Source organism: Heterodontus francisci, chromosome 2 (genome assembly GCF_036365525.1).
Source record: "Heterodontus francisci isolate sHetFra1 chromosome 2, sHetFra1.hap1, whole genome shotgun sequence".
Classification (NCBI taxonomy): Eukaryota; Metazoa; Chordata; class Chondrichthyes; order Heterodontiformes; family Heterodontidae; genus Heterodontus; species Heterodontus francisci.
In genome coordinates this window covers 51,995,804-52,018,732 of record NC_090372.1, presented here as the reverse complement: position 1 = coordinate 52,018,732, position 22,929 = coordinate 51,995,804, and positions in this window count along the sequence as shown.

Genomic DNA, 22,929 nt, shown 5'->3' with positions numbered 1-22,929 from the left:
CCCTCCAGAAAAATGACTTGGGAAGTTTGGAGCGCATTATCTGGCCAGTCCCCGTTTACAAGACATTTCAAGGGTAACACTTGGGACACTAAACTGGTGGAAATGAACCACTCAAAGGTAATTACTTGAACAATGGGACCCTAATTGAGAGAAGGGAATTCCTAGACATGAGCTAATTAGGTTGCAAGAGGGAATACACACTGAGACACAGCATGTGACAGGTCCACCTGTCTGCATCTCTGTGTTTTAAGCTGGTTTTTCTCTGTCTGCAGCTGACAAGCAACTGGACACTTTTTTATTTTTTATTTAGAGATACAGCACTGAAACAGGCCCTTCGGCCCACCGAGTCTGTGCCGACCAACAGCCACCCATTTATACTAATCCTACATTAACCCCATATTCTCTACCACATCCCCACCATTCTCCTACCACCTACGTACACTAGGGGCAATTTACAATGGCCAATTTACCTATTAACCTGCAGGTCTTTGGCTGTGGGAGGAAACCGGAGCACCCGGCGGAAACCCACGCAGACATAGGGAGAACTTGCAAACTGCGCACAGGCAGTATCCAGAACTGAACACGGGTCACTGGAGCTGTGAGGCTGCGGTGCTAACCACTGCGCCACTGTGCCGACCCTGATCAGAAGAGATCCAAGAGGGGTACCTCTCTCACTCTCTCTCTCTCCAGTCCATCTGGAAAGTGTTGAACCCTGCCTGCTGCTCATAACCGCCTAAGCCTATCACTGGCAGACAGAGACCCTGTGAAGGAGCTCATCCACATCGCTGTTTCCAGGAGGACCACCGAACCTGCTGGCCACATCTACAAGCTGCAAACCTCAGGATGACCAAGTTCAGCAGGAGCCAACTGAGTCACCAAATTCCACAGACTGTATACCCCACTTTATTGCTCCTGACTCTATTCCAACCAATCTATCCTTCAGCACTCTGTAACCTATTTGTGTGTGTGTGTGACCCTCGAGTGCGTGTGTGTGTGTGTGTGTGAAAGTTGGAGTATAATTTACTATTTTACTTAGATTGGTTTAAGTATAATAAAGCTAACTTCCTTCTTTGTGAAACTCAAGAAAACCTGTCTGATCTGTTCTTTTATGATCATAGCACATAAATAGTGAAACACTCACTGAATTGGCAAGCACATTCACTTCAAAAAAAGAAATAAACCCGTTTGCAGTCGAACAAAGAGAGGGCAAGAGTGGAGCCCTTTGACCCCTCTTCACCTGATTATAACACAAACAACATTTAAAAGCATCGAATAAGTAGCTATATGATAGTTGATTGGATTAATCTATATATGACTCAATATCCACTTCAGAAAATGATCTCTAACACAGACTCAAGCTTGATACTTATGACATCTAATTTAATTCTGACTCGTGTTAAGGTTTAAATTTATTGATATGACCATTAATTTGAAGCATTTATTTTTACCTCTCATGCATATTTCTTTTTGATAAACCATTGGTGCTAACTTGTTGCTAAGTCGATAAGGCCTGGTGGGTAAGAACTTTTTGACAGCCTTATTTTTACAACTGTAGATGAAGTACAATAATTCATGCTCTCTTTTTGCATTCTTTCTGATAATAGTAAGCTTTATTCCCTATTCACTTATACTGTGCATAAACGAAAGAATTTCCTGCAGGTGTTTCCTGAAACCATTGTCAGCACCAGGATCCAATGGCTGGGGAAGAGTATATGGATATTCTGGCGAAGGTGGGACCTGTACAAGGTTTGCACCTGAACCCGAATGGGACCAACATCCTTGCAGGGAGGTTTGCTAGTGCTGTTGGTGGGCGGGGAGGTGGGGTGGGGGGGGTGGGGGGTGTGGGATTGGTTTAAACTAATTTGGCAGGGAGATGGGATACAGAGTGGAAGTGGGGGTGATGCACAGCCAAATATAGAAGAGAAACTAAGATGCAGTATAATGTAGATAAATGTGAGGTTATCCACTTTGGTGACAAAAACAGAAAGGCAGATTATTATCTGAACGGTGATAGATTGGGAAAGGGGGAGGTGCAGCAAGAGCTGGGTGTCCTTGTGCACCAGTCACTGAAAGTAAGCATGCAGGTGCAGCAGGCAGTTAAGAAGGCAAATGGTATGTTGGCCTTCATAGCAAGAGGATTCAAGTACAGGAGCAAGGATGTCTTGCTGCAGTTATACAATGCCTTGGTGAGACCACATCTGGAGTATTGTGTGCAGTTTTGGTCTCCTTATCTGAGGAAGGATGTTCTTGCTATGGAGGGAATGCAGCGAAGGTTCACCAGACTGATTCTTGGGATGGCAGGACAGACGTATGAAGAGAGATTGGGTCGATTAGGCTTGTATTCGCTAGAGTTTAGAAGAATGAGAGGGGATCTCATAGAAACCTACAAAATTCTAAAAGGACTGGACAGACTAGATGCAGAAAGAATGTTCCCGATGGTGGGGGAGTCCAGGACCAGGGGTCACAGTCTAAGGATAAGGGGTAAGCCATTTAGGACTGAGATGAGGAGGGATTTCTTCACCCAGAGAGTGGTGAACCTCTGGAATTCTCTACCACAGAAAGCAGTTGAGGCCAAATCATTAAATATATTCAAGAAAGGGCTCTTAGGGCTAAAGGGATCAAGGGATACAGGGAGAAAGCGGGAACAGGGTACTGAGTTTGGATGATTAGCCATGAGCGTATTGAATGGCGGTGCAGGCTCGAAGGGCTGAATGGTTTACTCCTGCTCCTATTTTTCTATGTTCTATGTTTTTTTTCCTAAGTCAGTCTAGAAGGAAGAGCAAATATAGACCTGTTAAGGCACAAGCGAAAATGCAAGGCTGGATTGCATCTATTCTAACACAAGGAGTCTTACAAGTAAGGCAGATAAATTGAGGGCGTTGATTAACACATGGGAATATGATATTATTGCTATCACAGAGACATGGTTGAGGGAAGGGCAGGACTGGCAGCTCAATATTCCAGGGTATAGAATCTTCAGGCGTGACGGGGGGTTGTAAAAGAGGAGGTGGCATTGCACTATCGATCAAGGAGTCAATTACTGCAGTGAGGAGGGATGATATCTTCGAAGCTTCCTCAAATGAGGCCATATGGGTAGAAGTTAAAAACAAAAAGGGGGCAATCACTTTGCTGGAAGTGTACTACAAGCCTCCAAACAGTCAGGGAGAGATAGAGGAGCGGATATGTAAGCACATCTCAGAGAAGTGTAACAATAAAAGGGTAATAATAGTAGGGGATTTCAACTTCCCCAATATTAACTGGGATAATCTTAGTGCAAAAGGCTTAAGGGGGGCAGAATTCTTTAAGTGCATCCAGGAGAGCTGTTTGAGCCAGCACGGAGAAAGTCCGACAAGAGATGGGGCAGTACTGGACCTAATCTTAGGGAATGAAGCCAGACAAGTGGTAGAAGTGTCACTGGGGGAGCATTTCAGGGATGGTGAACATAACTCTGTAAGATTTAATGAAGTTATGGAAAAGGACAAAGATGGACTGGAAATAAAGGTACTGAATTAGGGGAAGGCTGATTTCAATATGATAAAACAGGATCTGGCCAAAGTGGGCTGGGAGCAGCTATTCAAAGGAAAATCTACATCAGACCAGTGGGAGTCATTCAAAAGGGAAATAAGTGAGAGTTCAGGGCCAACATGTTCCCATAAAGGTGAGGGGTAGGACCAACAAGTCCAGGGAACCCTGGATGTCAAGGGATATAGAGGATTGGATAAGGAAACAAAAGGAGGCTTATGGCAGATTCTGAGGACTGAAAACAGCAGAGGCCCTAGAGGAGTATAGTAAGTGTAGGAGGGGTACTTAAAAAAGTAATTAGGAGAACGAAGAGGGGTCATGAAAAACACTGGCAGACACGATAAAGGAAAATCCCAAGGCAATAAGTATATTAATGGCAAGAGGATAACCAGGAGAAGAGTAGGGCCCATTAGGGATCAAAGTGGCAATCTGTGTGTGGAGCCGGAGGATGTAGGTGAGGTTTTGAATGATTACTTTTCATCTGTGTTCACTGTGGTGAAGGACGATGTAGGTATAGAGATCAGGGAAGGGGATTGTGATATACATGAACAAATTAACATTAAAAGGGAGGAGCTATTAGCAGTTGTAGCGGGCTTAAAAGTGGATAAATCCCCAGGCCCAGATGAGATGTATCCCAGGCTGCTTGTTTGGCAAGGGAGGAGATTGCAGAGCTCTGACACAAACTTTCAAATCCTCTCTGGCCACAGGAGAGGTGCCAAAGGACTGGAGGACAGCGAATGTGGTACCATTATTCAAGAAGGGTAGTAGGGATAAATCAGGTAATTACAGGCCGATGACTCTAACATCAGTGGTAGGGAAACTATTGGAAAAAATTCTGAGGGACAGGATTAATCTCCATTTGGAGAGGCAGGGATTAATCAGGGATAGTCAGCATGGCTTTGTCAGGGGGAGATCGTGTCTAACAAGTTTGATTGAATTTTTTTAGGAGGTGATTAGGTGTTTAGATGAAGGGTAAAGTAGTTGATGTAGTCTACATGGACTTCAGTAAGGCTTTTGATAATGTCCCGCCTGGGAGATTGGTTAAGAAGGTAAGAGCCTATGGGATCCAAGGCAATTTGGCAAATTGGATCCAAAATTGGCTTAGCGGTAGGAGGCAGAGGGTGATGGTCGAGGGTTGTTTTTGCGATTGACCAGTGGTGTACCACAGGGATCGGTACTGGGACGCTTGCTGTTTGTTGTGTACATTAATGATTTAGACATGAATATAGGAGGCATGATCAGTAAGTTCACAGATAACACGGAAATTGGTGGTGTTGTAGTGTGGAGAAGAGCCTTAGATTACAAGATGATATAGATGGGCTGGTAAGATGGGCAGAGCAGTGGCAGATGGAATTTAATCCCAAGAAGTGTGGGGTGATGCATTTTGGGAGGACTAACAGGCAAGGGAATATACAATGGATGGTGGGACCCTCGGAAGTACAGAGGGTCAGAGGGACCTTGGTGTACTTGTCCATAGATCACTGAAGGCAGCAGCACAGGCACATAAGGTGGTTAGGAAGGCATATGGGATTCTTGCCTTTATTAGCCAAGGCATAGAATATAAGAGCAGGGAGGTTATGACGGAGCTCTATAAAATGCTACTTAGGCCACAGCTGCAGTACTTTGTACAGTTCTGGGCACCACACTATAGGAAGGATGCGATTGACCTGGAGAGGGTGCAGAGGAGATTCACCAGGATGTTGCCTGGAGAATTTCAGCTATGAAGAGAGACTGGATAGGCTAGGGTTGTTTTCCTTGGAGCAGAGAAGGCTAAGGGGGGGACTTGATTGAGGTATACAAAATTATGAGGGGCATAGATAGGGTAGATAGGAAGAAACTTTTCCCCTTAACGCAGGTATCAATAACCAAGGGGTTTAGAAGGGATTTGAAGAAAAAAAATTTCACCCAGAGGGTGATTGGAATCTGGAACACACTGCCTGAAGGGGTGGTAGAGACAGGAACCCTCACAACATTTATTTAACAGTATTTAAATGAGCACTTGAAATGCAATAGCATACAAGGCTACGGACCAAGTGCTGGAAAATGGGATTGGAATAGATAGATGCTTGATGGCCGGCATGGACACGATGGGCCGAAGGGCCTGTTTCTGTGCTGTATGACTCTATTGCATGACTTCACTCTGACTCCAACAACAAACTTTCTTTCACAATGATGTGCACAGCCATCCACATAAATCTTTGGTAATCTACTACACTCCTTACTGTATAGCTTTCATATTGGATCTTTTTCCATGACTACCAGAGTCTTGATCTCTACTATCTTTTTATTCTTATGGTCATGTACTTTGGACATGTCTTTCCTCTTATCCTAAGCATATAAAACTTCCAGAGGAAGTGACTGCAATAGTAAAGTGATTGCAACAATTCTACTCGTGGGGATGCTGCCTTTATGCACTTTTTCTTCTTTTGAAAAAATCATGGCCGGGTGGTGGGTCACCGGGCTGATCTTCTGTTCATACACATAGTGGGGAATTTTATGGGCCCTGCATGTGTAGCTTTGGTAGTGTGCAGGGTGATTTAATTAGGTGCGAGTTGCTTTTTCAGATTTCTAACAGCGGGCTTTTTATTGCAACCATGTCGGCGGCGCACTTGCAGTGTTTCCAGGGTTTCCCCCAGTGGTGGATTGCAGCTTTCCATTCATTTCCATACCATAAATACTCTTTACCCTGCACTTAGTTCAAATTAAGTCCTACCTGCCAGATTAAGTTAGAGGCGAGTGGTATTCCTCTGCCACCCAGCTGCTTAAACATGGTTTATACCAGTCGGCTTTGTGCAGTTATGTCTAAGGTCAGTGGTTTCATGTCTTGAACTCATCAGCACTAGGAAGGCCAACATTTGAATTGATGTTTGGCTCCAGGCTTGGTACCAGCAAGGGCGATGCTTCTCAGAGGATGGTGGTGGGGTGCATGGAGCAGCAGGGGAAGGTACTCGGGGAGGCCAGGGTGGGTTATCGGTTGCATGGAGGAGCAATGGGGGGTATTCTGGGAGGACAAAGACTGGGGTATCGGGTGCCTGGAGGAGCAGGGAAAGGAGCAGGGGAGAACAGGGTGGGTTATCGAGTGCATAGAGGAATGGGGAGGGTACTCAGGCAGAACAGAGTGGGGTTATAGGATGCATGGAGGAGGAGGGAAGGGAGGAGGGGACATCCAGGGTGTGTAGTGGTTGTTATTGCTGCTGAAGCTGGATGTGGGTGGCTGCGAGGGTCATGAGGGGCCAAAAGGGAGGGATGAGTACTGTCAACATCAGGGACCTGTGGGACGAATTCAGGGTCCTGGCTGGCAGAGGGAACGGTCACAGTCAATGGGGGCAATTGGATTTTGTAGGGGGTAGGTCGAGACTTAGGGTTGAGTATCCCAAGGCATCATAGGGAGGGGAACAGGACTAGGGAAAAACATTAAGAGGGATTTGAGGAGGATCAAGGGTCAGAGTCGGCATTTGGATGGTAATGGGAGTAGGAACAGAGGAGGGATGGCATGAAATATTGATTGTGACCTGTTGGAAAGTAATGGGGGGAGGTTCAATGGTAATTGAGGAAAGGTGAAAGGTTACATTGGGTGGGTCAAGGGTGTTGAGTGCAGGCAGGAAGGTGACAGGAGGAGACTGGAAGATGGAGAAACTGGCTTTAAATTGTAAATGCACCATTTTCTTGAACGACAATGCAAACCATATGGCCACTCAAGGATTGTAAGTCGAGTGGGAGGAGACCAATGATGGTGAGTGGGATTTCCTGCTGGGTGCAATCTTAAGGCACATAAAAGCAATCTGATCATTGCCTCGATGGTTCAGCTGACTGGCAACAGAAAGTTGATTTGGAACGCTCTGCTCATTTCATTATTTGCAAAGCTGCAAAGACATGGGTCTCATACATCCAATTTGTCCTATCACGAGAAGAAGAACAGATGGAGTGACTAAGCAGGGCTCTTTTCCCTCAATGGATGATGCCTGAACAGCAGCAGCACCAAGAAGGTGAGGATGTTCAAAATGATAACATACAGGAACAGCATGATAAAAGACAGGCACTGGCACATCATCGCATCCTTAGGACAAGCACAAAATGCCTTCAAATGTCAGACAGGCAATGCCAGAGATGCGAAGGATGCTGTGTGAAATGGTCACAAAAATTTGTAGGATCCTGCAGCATGACTTTCAAACGCTTGGGTTTGATGGGAATCCCATGCCAGTTGCCCTTAAGGTTACTGCTGCACTCAATTTCTTTTTGCTAGCGTTGCCTTCTGGGGATCAACGGGTGACATATGTGGCAATTCTGATCGCCACACTACCAGAAGGACATGGAGGCTTTGGAGAGGGTACAGAAGAGGTTTACCAGGATGTTGCCTGGTCTGGAGGGCATTAGCTATGAGGAGAGGTTGGATAAACTCTGATTGTTTTCAGTGGAATGACGGAAGTGGAGGGGCGACATGATAGAGGTTTACAAAGTTATGAGCGGCATGGACAAAGTGGATAGTCAGAAGCTTTTTCCCAGGGTGGAAGAGTCAGTTACTAGGGGACATAGGTTTAAGGTGAGAGGGGCAAAGTTTAGAGGGGATGTGTGAGGCAAGTTCTTTACACAGAGGGTGGTGAGTGCCTGCAACTTGCTGCCGGGGGAGGTGGTGGAAGCAGGTACGATAGCGACGTTTAAGAGGCATCTTGACAAATACATGAATAGGATGGGAATAGAGGGATACGGTCCTCGGAACTGCAGAAGGTTTTAGTTTAGGCAGGCATCAAGATCGGCGCAGGCTTGGAGGGCCAAATGGCCTGTTCCTGTGCTGTACTGTTCTTTGTTATATCACACTCATAGCTGACCAGTTCCCTATTTTATCATGCCAATGATTTTGTTTACTTACCTGTAGATGAGGACAGCCAGGCAACAAGGTTTTCAGCCTTTGGCGCGATTGCTGGGTTCCCTAGAGTGCAAGGAGTGATCAACTGTGCTCATGTGGCCATTCGAGCTCCCTGGGACCAGCCTGCTACATTTGTGAATTTCAAAGGCTTCCACTCTAAACTGTACATAATACTCCAGGTGCTTTATACAATTGAAGCAAGACATCTTTACTCCAGTACTCAAATCCCCTTGCAATGAAGCCCAACATACCATTTGCCTTCTTCATTGCTTGTTGCACCTGAATACTAGCTTTTCGTGACTCATGAACAAGGCCACCCAGGTCTCTTTGGACATCAACGCTTCCCAACCTCCCACCATTTAAGAAATTCCCTGCCTTTCTGTTTTTTTCTGCCAAAGTGGATCACTTCACACTTATTTACATTATATTCCATCTGCCATGTTCTTGCCCATTCACTTAGCCTGTCCAAATCCCCTTGACGCCTCCTTGCATCTTCCTCACAACTTACATTCCCTCCTAAATTTGGAATTATTACAACTGGTCCCCATATCCAAGTCATTTATATAGATTGTAAACAGCTATGGCCCAAACACTGATCCTTGCGGTACCCTACTAGTAACAGCCTGCCATCCTGAGAATGACACATTTATTCCTACTCTCTGCTTTCTGTCTATTAACCAATTCTCAATCCATTGCAGTATATTACCCCCAATCCCATGTGCTCTAATTTTGTTTACTAACCACCTGTGTGGGACCTTATCAAAAGCTTTCTGAAAATCCAAATACACCACTTCCATTGGTTCTCCTTTTTCTATGCTACAAGTAACATCCTTAAAAAACTGCAACAAGTTTGTCAAACATGATTTCCCTTTCACAAATCCATGTTGACTCTGCCCAATCATATCATTATTTTCCAAGTGTCCAGTTATCTCATCCTTTATAACAGGTTCCAACATTTTCCCTACTACTGACATCAAACAAACAGGTCTGTAGTTCTCCGTTTTCTCTCTTGTTCCCTTCTTAAATAGTGGGTTTACATTTGCTACTTTCCAGTCTGCAGGAACCCTTCCAGATCTATGGAATTTTGAAAGATAACCACCAATGCATCTAATATCACTAAAGCCACCTCCTTCAAGACTCTGGGATGTAGCTCATCCAGGAGATTTATCAACTTTCAAACCAATTAATTTTTTGAGTATTACCTCTTTATTGATACTAATTATTTTCAGTTCCTCATTTTTATAAGTCCCTTGGTTCCCTAGTATTTCTGGGAGATTTTCTGTGTCTTCCTCCATGAAAACAGACACAAAGTAATTGTTTAGTCTCTCTGCCATTTCCTCATTTTCCACCACAAACACTCCTGTCTCCATCTGCAATGGACCCACATTCATCCTTGCTAATTATTTCCTTTTCACATACCTAAAGAAGCTTTTACAGTCCTAGCTAGCTTATATTCATAATCTATTTTCCCTTACTTTATCAGTTTCTTGGTTCTCCTTTGTTGGACTCTAAATTGCTCCCAATCCGCGGGGGTTTACCACTTTTTCTGGCGACCTTATAAGCCACTTCCTTTGACCTAATGCAATTCTTAACTGCTTTTGTTTGCCATGGTTGAGTCACCTTTCCTGTTGGGATTTTGTGTCTGAGAGGAATGTATATTTGTTGTAAACCACGTAACACTTCTTTAAATACTAGCCATTGTCTGTCTACCGTCAAATCTTTTAATCTATTTTCCCAATCCACCAGAGCCAACTTGCCCCTCATACCCTCGTAGTTTCCTTTGTTCATATTTAAGATCCCAGTTTCATAATGAACTATATCTCTTTCAAACTTAATGTAGAATTCTATCATATTGTGGTCACTATTTCCTAATGGCTCCTTCACAACAAGCTTATTAATTAGCCCTTTCTCATTGCATAATACTAAATCTAAAATAGCCCGATCCCTAGTTGGTTCTTCAACATATTGCTCCAGAAACCCATCTCGTATACACTCCAGGCATTCATTCTCCACAGCATTAGTGCTAATTAGGTTTGCTCAATCTATATGTAAATTGATGTTGCCCATTATTACTGTAATGCCCATGCCACATACAGCTCTAATTTCCTGATTTATACCATGCCCAACAGTTTGGTGGCCTCTAAACTCCCACTAATGTTTGCTGCCATCTCCCAATAAAGTTTGCTGCCATTTGCCGTTCTTCAGCTCCACCCAAACTGATTCTACATCTTGCTCCTTCAATCTAAGATCCTCTCTCAGTAATGTACTGATCTCACACCTTATTAACAGCGCTACCCCACCTCCTTTACCCCTCCACCTATCCCTCCTACATGATGAATATCCCTGAATATTCAGTCCCCAGTCCTGGACACCCTGTAACTACCTTTCCGTAATGGCAATTAAATCAGATCCATTTACCTCTATTTGTACCTTCAAATCATCTACCTTGTTGCCAATGCTGCACGCATTCAGATAGAGTGCACTTATCTTAGTCTTAATATTATTCCTCATTCTGATCCTATTTGATGTTTGCATTCATCTCGTCTGCCTTCCAATTTTGCTTATTACTTCTCTACTTCCTATTGCCAGTTTTGCTTCCCTCCAATCTGAGCTCCCTCTTAGGTTCCCAACCCCCTTACAATTTAGTTTAAACCCTCTTCAACAGCACTCTCCCTGCGAGGATGTTAGTCCCGTTCCTGCTAAGGTACAATCCTTCCATCTTGTACAGGTTCCACCCACCCCAGAACAGATCCCAATGCCTCAAAAAGCTGATGCCCTCCCTCCTACACCAATTCTCCAGCCACATGTTAAATTGCTTAATCCTCCTATTTCTATGCTCACTAGCACGTGGCACTAGGAGTAATCCAGAGATTACTGCATTTGAGGTCCTGGTTTTTAATTTATTTTCTAATTCCTTAAACCCCGTTTTCAGGACCCCTTCTTACCTATGTCATTTGTACCAATGTGGACCATGACCTCTGGCTGTTCACCCTTCCCCAGAAGAATGTCCTGCAGCCGCTCTGTGACATCCTTGACCCTGGCACCAGGGAGGCAACATACCATCCTGCAGTCACATCTACAGCTGCAGAAATGCCTGTCTGTTTCTCTAAATAACGAATCCCCTATCACTATTGCCCTTCCACTCTTCTTCCTCCCCTCTAGTGCAGCTCAGCCACCCGTGGTGCCATGGACTTGGCTATTGCTGCACTCCTCTAAGGAACCATTGCCCTCACCAGTATCCAAAATGGAAAACCGGTTGGCCAACGAGATCGACTCAGGGGACTCCTGCACTACCTGCCTGCTTCTCTTAGACTGCCCGGCGGTCACCCATTCCCTCTCTGCCTGCACATACTTAACCTGTGGTGTGACCACCTTCCTAAACGTGCTATCCACATAGTTCTCTGCCTCACGGATGCACCACACTGACTCCAGCTGCTGCTCGAGTTCCAAAACCCAGAGCTCAAGTTTCTGCAGCTGGTGACACTTTCTGCAGATGTTTGTCAAGGACACATGGTATAGAACATAGAACATAGAACATACAGCACAGAACAGGCCCTTCGGCCCACAATGTTGTGCCGATCCTTTGTCCTCTGTCAAGGACAATTTAATCTATACCCCATCATTCTCCTTTATCCATATACCTATCCAAAAGCCTTTTGAAAGTCCCTAAAGTTTCTGACTCAACAACTTCCCCGGGCAAGGCATTCCATGCCTCGACCACTCTCTGGGTAAAGAACCTTCCCCTGACATCCCCCTTATATCTCCCACCCTTCACCTTAAATTTATGACCCCTTGTAACGCTTTGCTCCACCCGGGGAAAAAGTTTCTGACTGTCTACCCTATCTATTCCCCTGATCATCTTATAAACCTCTATCATGTCACCCCTCATCCTTCTCCGTTCTAATGAGAAGAGGCCTAGAATGTTCAGCCTTTCCTCGTAAGACTTATTCTCCATTCCAGGCAACATCCTGGTAAATCTCCTCTGCACCCTCTCCAAGGCTTCCACATCCTTCCTAAAATGAGGCGACCAGAACTGCACACAGTACTCCAAATGAGGCCTTACCAAGGTCCTGTACAGCTGCATCATCACCTCACGGCTCTTAAATTCAATCCCTCTGCTAATGAACGCTAACACCCCATATGCCTTCTTCACAGCCCTATCCACTTGAGTTGCAACTTTCAATGATCTATGCACATAGACCCCAAGGTCTCTCTGCTCCTCCACATGCCCAAGAACCCTACCGTTAACCCAGTATTTTGCATTCATGTTTGTCCTTCCAAAATGGACGACCTCACACTTTTCAGGGTTAAACTCCATCTGCCACTTTTCAGCCCAGCACTGCAACCTATCCAAGTCCCTTTGCAGACGACAATAGCCCTCCTCGGTATCCACAACTCCACCAACCTTTGTATCATCTGCAAATTTACTGACCCACCCTTCGACTTCCTCATCCAAGTCGTTAATAAAAATCACAAACAGGAGAGGACCCAGAACTGATCCCTGCGGCACGCCACTGGTAACTGGGCTCCAGGCTGAGTATTTACCATCTAAGACCACTCTCTGCCTTCTATCAGTTAGCCAATTCTTAATCCAACTGGCCACATTCCCCACTATCCCATGCCTCCTGACTTTCTCCATAAGTCTACCATGGGGGACCTTATCAAATGCCTTACTAAAATCCATGTACACCACATCCACTGGTTTACCCTCATCCACTTGCTTGGTCACCTGCTCAAAGAATTCAATCAGGCTTGTGAGGCAAGACCTACCCCTCACAAAACCGTGCTGACTGTCCCGAATCAAGCAGTGTCTTTCCAGATGCTCAGAAATCCTATCCCTCAGCACCTTTTCCATCAACTTGCCTACCACCGAAGTAAGACTAACTGGCCTGTAATTCCCAGGGTTGTTCCTATTCCCTTTCTTGAACAGGGGCACAACATTTGCCACCCTCCAATCACCTGGTACCACCCCCGTCAGCAGAGAAGATGAAAAGATCATTGCCAGCGGCTCTGCAATTTCATCCCTTGCTTCCCATAACATCCTTGGATATACCCCGTCAGGCCCGGGAGACTTGTCTATCTTCAAGTTATTCAAAAACCCCAACACATCTTCCCTCCTAACGAGCACTTCCTCGAGCTTACCAGTCTGCTTCCCACCGTCCTCTTCAGTAATACACCCCTTCTCATTCGTAAATACCGAAGAGAAGTACTCATTCAAAACCTCACTTATCTCTTCCGGCTCAACACACAGTCTCCCGCTATTGTCCTTGACCGGACCTACGGTCCCCCTAGTCATCCTCATATTTCTGACATACGCGTAAAAGGCCTTGGGGTTTTCTTTTATCCCACCCGCCAAGCATTTTTCATGCCCTCTCTTAGCTCTCCTAATCCCTTTCTTCAGATCCCTCCTGGCCATCTTGTATCCCTCCAGAGCTATGCCTGTGCCCTTTTTCCTCAACTTTATATACGCATCCTTCTTCTTCCTAACAAGACTCTCAACCTCTCTTGTCAACCACGGTTCCCTCACATGACCATCCCTTCCCTGTCTGACAGGGACATGCTTATCAATGGCCCCTACTATCTGCTCCTTGAAAAAGTTCCACATTTCGACCGTGCCCTTCCCTGCCAGCATATGCTCCCAACTTATGCTCCTCAGTTCCTGCCTGACAGCATCATATCTACCCTTCCCCCAATTGTAAACCTTGCCCTGTTGCACATACCTATCCCTCTCCATTACCACAGTGAATGCTACAGAATTGTGATCACTATCTCCAAAGTGCTCGCCCACCAACAGCTCTATCACTTGCCCTGGTTCATTACCTAGTACCAAATTCAATATTGCCTCCCCTCTGGTCGGGCAGTCTACATACTGAGTCAGAAAAGCTTCCTGGACATACTGCACAAACACTACCCCATCCAAACTATTCGATCTAAAGAGTTGCCAATCAATATTTGGGAAGTTGAAATCCCCCATAATTACTACCCTGTGACTTCTGCTCCTTTCCAAAATCTGTTTCCCAATCTGCTCTTCCACCTCCCTGCTGCTATTGGGGGGCCTATAGAAAACTCCCATCAAGGTGACTGCTCCTTTCCTGTTCCTGACCTCAACCCACAGTGCCTCAGTCGGCAGATCCTCCTCGAAAATTCTTTCAGCAGTTGTTACACTACTTCTAACTAACAATGCCACCCCCCCACCTCTTTTACCACCATTCCTAATCTTATGAAAACATCTATAACCAGGTACCTCCAAAAACCATTCCTCCCCCTCACCTATCCACGTTTCAGTGATGGCCACAACATCGTAGTCCCAAGTGCCCATCCACGCCTTCAATTCACTCACCTTATTCCTGATGCTTCTTGCGTTGAAGTATACGCACTTTAACCCTTCTCCGTGCCCATCTGTCCTCTGCGACAGTGCTACCTTCCCCAATACCTCACTACACTCTTTGTCTTTCTGAGTGGACCCACTGGTCCCTGGATTACAAGTCCGGTTCCCATCCCCCTCCCAAACTAGTTTAAACCCTCCCGAACAGTACTAGCAAACCTCCCTCCCAGGATATTGGTGCCCCTCTGGTTCAGATGCAGCCCGTCCTGTTTGAACAGGTCCCATCTTCCCCAGAATGCAGTCCAATTATCCAAGAACTGGAAGCCCTCCCTCCTACACCATTCCTGCAGCCACGTGTTCAGCTGTGCTCTCTCCCTATTCCTAGCCTCACTATCACGTGGCGCCGGCAACAAACCAGAGATAACAACTCTGTCCGTCCGAGCTTTCAGCTTCCAGCCTAACTCCCTAAACTCACTTCTAACATCTGTGCCACCCTTCCTTCCTACGTCGTTGGTGCCAATGTGCACCACGACCTCTGGCTGCTCCCCCTCCCCTTTAAGGATCCTGAAGACGCGATCACAAACATCACGGACCCTGGCACCAGGGAGGCAACAAACCATCCGTGCGTCTCGCCTGCGCCCACAGAACCGCCTGTCCGTACTCCTCACCATCGAGTCCCCGATGACTAGTGCTCTCCCATTCTCCCTCCTTCCCTTCTGAGCCACAGTGCAGGACCCCGTGCCAGAGGCCCGGTCACTGCAGCCTGCCCCCGATAGGCCGTCCCCCCCAACAGTATCTAAAACTGTATACTTGTTGTTGAGGGGAACGACCACAGGAGATCCCTGCACTGACCTCTTCCCACCTCTAACTGTTACCCAGCTGCCTTTGATTTGTGGAGTAGCGACCTCCGTGTAGCTTCTATCTATCAACCCCTCAGCTTCCCGAATGATCCTCAGTTCATCCAGCTCCAGCTCCAATTCCCTAACACGGTCTGATAGGAGCTGGAGACGGATGCACTTCCAGCAGGTGAAGTCGGCAGGGCCACCGGAGGTTTCCCTCACCTCGAACATTCTGCAGGAGGAGCAATACACTACACTGGCTGCCATTTCTTTTATTCAATTACCCCTTAGTTAAGTACAACTATAGATATTAACAAAAACAGTAAATAGCTTACCTGCTCAGTCCTTTTTGGTTAGAGGAGGAGGGTAAAAAGGGTCTTATTATTAGGTTAGAGGAGGAGGATGGGTGGGAGACACTACATTTGTAGTGGCTCGGGTTTACTCAGCTCCGCACCTTTAAGGAAAATACCTACCCAGGAGTCCTCGCTGCCGACCAGCTTCCGGTTCCTCCGGCGCCAAAAGAAACTCAAAGACAAGGAAAACAGTAAGTAAAACAGTAAGTACTTACTTTTAAAACACAGCTCCTGATGCCTTCACTCACCCACCGAAGAGTCGCTACCTTCTCCTGCTGCTCCGCCGGGAAATGAGGCCGAGTCCACGGAGCTCCGCACCTTTAAGGAAAATACCTACCCAGGAGTCCTCGCTGCCGACCAGCTTCCGGTTCCTCCGGCGCCAAAAGAAACTCAAAGACAAGGAAAACAGTAAGTAAAACAGTAAGTACTTACTTTTAAAACACAGCTCCTGATGCCTTCACTCACCCACCGAAGAGTCGCTACCTTCTCCTGCTGCTCCGCCGGGAAATCAATTATGTCAGAAACTTCCCACATACCATAGCACGCACATTTCACTCAGCTGAGCTGCCCTGCCATACCTTAGCTTTACAAACTTATTATTGTTAGTGTAACTTGTTAGTGTAGAATAACTTACCAGTTACTTGCCATTCAGCTTCTTCCCCAGCCAATCAGCTTACGGCTTTCCTGTGATATCACTGTTCTTTTTTTTTTCACTTTTCAAACCCAGTGTGTGCCGACCTCCAGCCACAGCCACAGCCGTTGACTGCCTCTCGGGTCTTCTGGTTGAATGTGAGCCTCAAGCCCCGGTCTTGATTTATAGCTCCTGCTCCAGTTCCGATTCCTCCCAGGTCCGCAGACTGCCTATCCGGTCTTCGAGGTGAGTGTGGGCCTCGAGCCCTGGTCTTGATGTACAGCTCCCGCTCAGGTTCTGATCCCTCTCGGGTCCGCAGACTGCTTTTTCGGTCTTCCAGTTGAGTGTGGGCCTCGAGCCCCAGTTCTGATGTACAGTTCCCACGCCAGTTCCAATCCCTCCCGGGTCCGCAGACTGCCTATCCGATCATCCGGGTGAGTGTGGGCCTCGAGCCCCGGTCTTGGTGTGTAGCTCCCGCTCCGGTTCCGATCCCTCCCAGGTCCACAGACTGCTTCTCCGGTCTTCCAGGTCAGTGAGGGCCTTGAGCCCCAGTCTTGATTTATAGCTCCCGCTCCAGTACCGATTCCTCCCAGGTCCGCAGACTGCCTCTCTAGTCTTCCAGGTGAGTCCTCAGGAGCACTGTCAGGCAAACCCCCCACCTGCCAAGACTGAGGCACTCTTGATTTTGCCACATTAACATTAAAACTTAAAATTGTAAGCCCCTGGCTGGAAGGATATTTGCATAGTACCAGATGGTGTTGAAACAAAGGAACCAGTTCCCCACCCCAATACACAGAAGAGACCTGGTCAAACCAGTTGGTCACGTGACCACCTGCTGGCCAGCTAGGGGAGTTTCAAACTGGAAAAAACAGAATTTGAACTCAGAGCGCCAAGTGCTCCTGGAACTGAAGCAAGAATTACCTCCTCTCTTGTGTGCCTGCTCATCTCTCAGGGAACTGAATCTTGTGAAGACACATGAACCTCAAACAGAGAAAAGTTTCCTATGTGAACAAGGTTTAAGCAGAATACTGGGCCCCAACAAAATGCAAGAATTACCTACAAAAGGACTATACCATGAGCGAAGCACAATAACAAGATATTGCCTCAAACTGTTCCACTTTATCTTTTCTTCTCTTTTCTGTCCCTATCTGCAGGTGTATATCACATGTGCATGATAGCGTGGGCGCGTCGTATATCCATAGCTGTGAACCATATTATAGTTTAAGTAAGTTTAATAAATTTCATTTTCCTTCTTTAAACCAAAGAAAGCCTGTTTGTGCTCATTTCTTTGCCTTATAATTGGAAAGCTGTAAACAAGAATTCACAAAAGGAGAGCTCAAAACACAGTGTGTTTAAAATTAAACCCTGTTACAATAAGACCAGGTGAAGATAGTAACAGACCCCTAGACACCTTTCCCGCCTGCTCATAACAAAAATTGGGTCCTAGCGTCTAGAATTTTATCCACAGATGAACAAGTGAAATTGGAAGTGAGAAGCCAAATTGTTCCCAATCAAAAACAGCAAAATATCAAGACAGGTTTTCTTGTGGTTGTGTGTGATTGAATACTAACATGTCTGCAACTGAAGGGAGTAGCTCTCCAAGTCAGGGTGAAGTAACATGGGATAAGTTAAAAGCACTGTCTATGGAGGAGTTGAGAAAAATGGCTGAGCAGTGTGGTATCACTGTATGTGGCAAGGCTAGGAGGTCTGAACTCCTAAGGCTAGTCCCCCACCATTTTTCCCTTGAATCAGAAGCAGCAAAGCAGTGTTAGAAACAGAATCTGACAGTGTGTTGTGAGCAAAGATACAATTGGAACAAAGGAAACTTGAATTTGAGGAAAGGGAAAAAGAGAGAGAGAGGCAGGAGAGGGAGAAAGACAGAGCCTTCCAAAAGGAATGTGAAGAGAAAGAAAGACAGGAGAAGGAAAGAGAGGGAGAAGAGAGAGAGAGAGAAAGAATATTCCGGAAAGAATCTGAAGAGAGACAGCTGAAGCGGCTTCAATTAACTAGGGGGCGACAGAGTAACGCTGGTGAAAGCAAGGCCAATATGGAGGAACACAATTCAGGGCTGGGTACAAGATTGCTAAACCTCGCCCAACTAATTCCAAAATTCAATAAGAAAGATGTGGAAGTGTTTTTCATGTCCTTCGAGAAACTGGCAAGGCAGCTAAAATGGCCAGCTGAGACCTGGTCTCTTTTACTGCAAAGCAAACTAACTGGAAAAGCCCATGAGGTCTATACCTTGCTGCCAGATAAGAGTTCATCAAATTATGAACTGACCAAAAATGCTATCCTCGAGGCATATGAATTAGTACCCGAAGCCTATCGCCAAAAGTTTAGAACCCTCAAAAAGCAAGCCAATCAAACTTATCTGGAGTTTGAAAGAAGTAAGCAGCTGGCTTTTGACCAGTGGCTGAGGGCTTTAAAAATACAACTCAGCTATTAGACTCTCAGAGAAGTAATCCTGTTAGAAGAATTTAAAAACTCTCTCCCTCTCTCAATAAAGACCCATGTAGAGGAGCAGCGGGTTCAGGGAGCCTGGCAAGTGGTCGTTCTGGCTGATGAGTTTGCTTTAATTTATAAGTCGGTTTTCTAAGGGAGAACCTTTCCTGATCACCCCCACAAATCCAAAAAGGACAAAGGGTTGGAAGGTGATATCAGCCCAGGCAGTCCTAGAAGAGAAAGGAAAGTAGGAGATCCAGGGGGCCCTCCTCCGGCCAAAAAGGAAGGTGCTGTGGGCAAGAGTGAGCACTGGAGACCTGTGTGCTTCCATTGTAAGAAAGCAGGGCATTTAAAAGCTGACTGCTGGAAACTAAAGGGGAAACCGGTAGGGTTAATCAAGCACACCTGCTCAGTGCAGACGGGACCCTGATGGAAAACGCAGAACAAGCTGTGGCTTTAACTTCAGTAAGGGTGCAACCCAGGAAGCTTACTATGCCAGTGCAGGAAAAGTTAATAGGATTCCTGAAGGTTATCAGGGTTTTGTGTTTGAAGGGAAAGTAATCCCATATCCCTCGAGTGGGGTAAGCAAGCCCATAATAATTCACAGCGACACAGAGGCCACCGGATCCTTTTTTCTGGGAAAAGGCCTGACCTTTCCCCCAGAGAGTGCAGCGAACACAAAAATGATGCTGAATGGTATTGGAGGGCAGTGTATGCCTGCAACTGTAACTGGGTGCACCTGGAGTGCGACCTTGTTCTGGGACTGGTGACTGTAGGAATTGTCCCTAGTTTGCCTGTGGATGGGGTTGACCTGCTCCTAGGTAATGATCTGCCAGGGGTGAAGGTGGTAGCCCCCTCAGTAGTGAAAGAAAGATTGCAGGAGGTCAGAGAAATAGGGCAGTGGCAGAAGACAGTCTCCTGCAGTTTCCCTGAATGTGTCATGGATCAGGCCATGATCAAACCAGCTCCCCCAGAGGAGACTGCAATGGCACTGCAGGCAAATGACCATGAGGTCTGCTTGGCCGAGACTTTCTTTGGAAAGTTAGGAGACCCAGGGAATGAATTAAATGGATTTTCCCAAGCTGAGGCTCAGCGAGCTGACCCAGTATTGCATGAGTTAGCACAGGCTGTCCAGTCTGAATGTGAAGCAGACGGACTGCTACTATTTAAAGAATGAGGTACTGATGAGGAAATGGGAATTCTCCTCACAGAGCTGAGGGCAAGGGGTAGACAGTAGTTCACCAGTTAGTTGTGCCGCAGAGGTACCAGGGAGAAATATCAAGAAGGGCCCAAGAGACTACAGTAGCTGCACATGCCGGTATACAAAAGATCAAAGACCGCATAAGACAGCAGTCTGACTGGCCAAAGCTCCACAAAGATGTGATGGAGTACTACAGGAGTTGCCACATGTGCCAGATTGAGGGGAAACACCAACCTACAGTGAAACCTGCACCCCTAAGTCCTGTATCGCTGTTAGGGCTGGTGAACTATAAGGGACCCCCGCCAAGAATAAAAGGGGACAGGCAGGCACATGGCTGGCAAAAGTTTACAAAGAGAAGGGGAAAAAGTGACCAGAAGGGCAGGTCCAAGGAAGTCCGGGAAAAATCCTGGGTGAATACCCTACTGTCAGGTCAACCAACCCCGAAAAATGTGAAAAGTTAGACCCCACATCCTCCTATGTAAATTCAGACTCTAGAAGAACTCCACCAGAGTTGCTAACAGCATTTATAGGAACCTGCAGAGACAAAGAGAGACCTCTAGGGAGCAGAGAAACCGTGAGGGTTATGCCTCACCTAGTCGAAGTGTCACGGAAGAATGCAGTTAAGTCTGCAGAAATACCTGCAGGTAGGAGTGTCCCAGAGAACAAAGGGAAGAGTAATAAAGAATCATCCCCCACTGTCAGAGGAAAAGGGAACCACCCATCCCTTGAAGTGAATAGTCTTTGCATGACTCAGTGTTCAGGTTAGACCCACCCCCTACTAACACCCCTGAAAAAAAGGGAAAATTAAAGCAGCCCTGGCATCCAGAATAAAGCAGTTTTAAGAAGCATTAAGATTGGTGAATGAATGGAAATGAATGAGAGAAATGCATGGTTTCTTTCCTTATCATATTTCTCTCAAACTCTGTAATGAAATGCACCGTTTTTCTACAAATCACATTTCATTCCCCTGGGTGTGGAGGTGTCAGGCAAACCCCCCCACCTGCCAAGACTGAGGCACACATGATTTCGCCACATGAACATTAAAACTTCAATTTGCAAGCCCCTGGCTGGAAGGACATTTGCATAGTACCAGATGGTGTTGAAACAAAGGAACCAGTTCCCCGCCCCAATACACAGAAGAGACCTGGTCAAACCAGTTGGTCACATGACCACCTGCTGGCCAGCTAGGGGAGTTTCAAACTGGAAAAAACAGAATTTGAACTCAGAACGCCAAGTGCTCCTGGAACTGAAGCAAGAATTACCTCCTCTCTTGTGTGCCTGCTCATCTTTCAGGGAATTGAATCTTGTGAAGACACATTAACCTCAAACAGAGAAAAGTTTCCTACATGGACAAGGTTTAAGCAGAATACTGGGCCTCAACAAAACACAAGAATTACCTATAAAAGGACTATGAGCGAAGCACAGTAACAAGATATTGCCTCAAACTGTTCCACTTTATCTTTTTTTCTCTTTTCTGTCTCTATTTGCAGGTGTATATCGTGTGTGCATGCTAGCGTGGGTGCATCGTATATCCGTAGACATGAACCGTATTAGAATTTAAGTAAGTTTAATAAATTTCACTTTTCTTCTTTAAACCAAAGAAAGCCTGTTTGTGCTCATTTCTTTGCCTTATGATTGGAAAGCTGTGAACAAAAATTCACAAAGGGCGAGCTCAAAATACAGTGTGCTTAAAATTAAACCCTGTTACAAGAAAACCAAGTGAAGATAGTAACAGACCCCTAGACACCTTTCTCGCCTGGTCGTAACAGGCAGCCTCTGGGGGTTTGGCATCTTCTTCCTCAGAGGCGGAGTCTTGGGCCTCGCGGCGTCCCATTGTTCGAGTGTGGGCATGTGTAGTGGAGACACAAACAGAGGCACATTACGCATCAGCTGAACATGAGTTCACACATTTTCCCTTGGTTTGCACATATGGCTGCAAGACTGAAGATGACACTTCATCCTTACACCTTGAGGATCCTGCCTCGCCATCTGCGACTGCTCTGCCTCCTTCCTCTCTAGGTATTGCTGCCGCCTCCTTCTCAGCCGGTGTCAGGATTCTGATATTTGGGACACCTCCACCTGTCTTTTCCTGTTCCCACTGGTCTTGGGTGGATTTCAGGCAGAGTGAACATGGTTTTGTGAAAGGGAAATCATGCTTAAACAATTTATTGGAGTTCTTTGAGGGAGTTACATGTGCTGACAATAAAGGGGAATCGGTGGATATATTGTACTTAGATTTCCAGAAGGCATCTGATAAGGTGCCACATCAAAGGTTATTGCAGAAAATAAAAGCTCATGGTGTAGAGGGTAACATATTGGCATGGATAGAAGATTGGTTAGCTAACAGGGAACAGAGAGTAGGCATAAATGGATCATTTTCTGGTTGACAAAATGTAACGAGTGGTGTGCCACAGGTATCTGTGCTGGAGCCTCAACTTTTTACAATTTATATAAATGTCTTGGATGGAGGGACCGAAGGTATGGTTGCTAAATTTGCTGATAACACAAAGATAGGTAGGAAAGTAACTTGTGAAGAGGACATAAGGAGGCTACAAAGGGATATAGATAGGTTAAGTGAATGGGCAAAAACCTGGCAAATGGAGTACAATGTGGGAAAGTGGGAAATTCTCCACTTTGGCAGGAAGAACAAAACAGAAGCATATTATCTAAATGGTGAGAGATTGCAGTGCTCTGAGATCCAGAGGGATCTGGGTGTCCTAGTGCATGAATTTGCAAAAGGTTAGTATGCAGG